Below are 2,297 nucleotides of genomic sequence, written 5' to 3'. Positions count from 1 at the left end.
TATATATATATATAAACTAATTTTTATGTTTATTATGACACATACATTATTTTTTATATTCATTATTACTATTATATATAAAAAAAATTATATTTATTTATATATATATATATATATAATTGTTTCAAGTATTTTTCAAAGTTTAATTAATTATATGAGTTGTCTAAATGAACCATTCGAACTGAACCGAACAGTTTCCGGACTTTAATTGAGTCGAATTCAAGCTAAAAAATAACTCGTATCGAACTCGAGTCGAGTTTTGAGCTAAGCCAATCCTTATCGAGCTGAACAGAGCTGAGCTCTGGTTTGAATCGATTCGGCTCATTTTTAGCCCTACATATATAGTATATAAACACTACTGTTGAAAAATAAATAAAAAACAAAAAAAAAATTGTTTTCATTAAAAAATAATTTTAAATAAAAATCGGCAGCTATGAGCGGCACAGTTCAACTGAAAATTGGTTGGTATGACCGGTTCTGACTGGATTGCATAATCAGTACAGCTATTGTACTGTACCAGTATTGGGACTAATTCACCAGTTTACCAGTTGAATTGACTGACACAAACCATTTTTTACAACACTGATGAATAGTGTTACCCACTTTTGTTCGGCCCAAAAAAGCCCAAACCTTTTTTTACAAAATAATTAATTTCTCAATGTTTTAAATGAATGAACAATTTTTTTTTATAAAATGACTTTATTTATTTTAATTTATTCGAAATTATAATATTAAACACCAATGATGAATTGTGAAAATTATCATTATAAATATGTGATTGTTATCTTTCATTCGAGGGAATGTACAATACTTCATACATACTAAGGAAATGGACATGTTTTCTTTTCTTTATCACATGATTAATTGCTGAGATTTAAATACAAAAAAGAAAAGAAATATGAAATGAAGGTAGATAGATGGATGTGTTGTATTCAGATGTTGAAGTAAGAGAAATATGTTGTAATAGTGTGAAGAAGATAATAAGCGTGAGTAATTCTAATATAGGAGACGTACAAACATATTGGAATAGATGTAGTGGAGCAATTTGAGTGGAGGCTAATATATGAAATCATAGGAAATGCAAAGCATCTATTAGGTTCAGGGTAGGGTATCAAGTGTACCAGACTCGAACTCGAATATGAAATTTGGGATCAGACTTTCCCTAAACCAATCACATTGGGTTTTTCCCATTAAATACAGGTTGATTCGAACGGATACTCATGGATTCCGTTTTCATTGCCATCCCTACCCATATCTATTGACACTGGAGTTGACTGCAGGATTGCCCACTTAGAGCATGACACGTCAACCACGTCTACCAGTACCTTGCCACACCGATCCATGACTCCTCATAGGGGTGGATTCCTGTTCGCACAAGTGCGTGGTTAGGCACCATACACTCCTTCGTCCAATCAACAAGGGACTGACATGTGTGAAGCTCAATTTCAACATCCAATCAGGTATTTTCTTTGTTTTCTTTTTTCATTTTCTGATTTCTTTACTTCTACTTAATTATAAATCATAATTATTTGTTAAACAATGTATTATCTTATCAAACATTTTTTCCTTAATAATATGAAACATAAATTCAACAAAAATAAATAATAGATGATTATGGTAATATTTTAGGAATAAATCATAACAAAAATGAAAATAATGTTTTTTAGCAACCAATAAAATTCCCTTTATGTATTAATCATTCAACAAATTTTCAAGTTGAGTAAAATTATTTCTAATTTTAAATTTCAGAATTACGTTTACTAAACATTTAAATAATAAAAATTACTTCTTTCTAAAATTATATTTTTATATGGTAATAATAATGTAAAATTTTAGGATTAATCAAAGATGAAGGGGGTTACGAAAACGCTTCTCACTTTTATATCATCTTTGAACGATCATATTATGCCTCTTGTTTTCACTTGATTAATTCCTAAAAATTGTTAGGTATTAGTGGCTAAAATACACCTAGAAGGGGTGATTGAATAGGTGTAGTGGTCAGAGTATCCGCTTTTTCGAAAACAACAAATTATTCAAAATTAACCCAGATTAATCGATTAACAGAACACAAATAATCATTAACATAACACAAATAATCGATTAACACAATTACTTTAATCGATTAAAGCAGCTCAGAAATTACAAACAGATTCGGTTTCTTCCACAACAATTAACCGAGATTTAAACGAAATTACAGAGCTTACAAAAAAATCAGAATTACACCCGTATAGTATGGAAACAAAATATAGCAATTAAAATAACTATACAACGTAAACGATTAAAGCAATTAAAGAGAG

The sequence above is a fragment of the Lupinus angustifolius genome, chromosome LG15, assembly GCF_001865875.1.
Source record: "Lupinus angustifolius cultivar Tanjil chromosome LG15, LupAngTanjil_v1.0, whole genome shotgun sequence".
NCBI classification, from domain to species: domain Eukaryota; kingdom Viridiplantae; phylum Streptophyta; class Magnoliopsida; order Fabales; family Fabaceae; genus Lupinus; species Lupinus angustifolius.
This window is presented reverse-complemented; position numbering follows the sequence as displayed.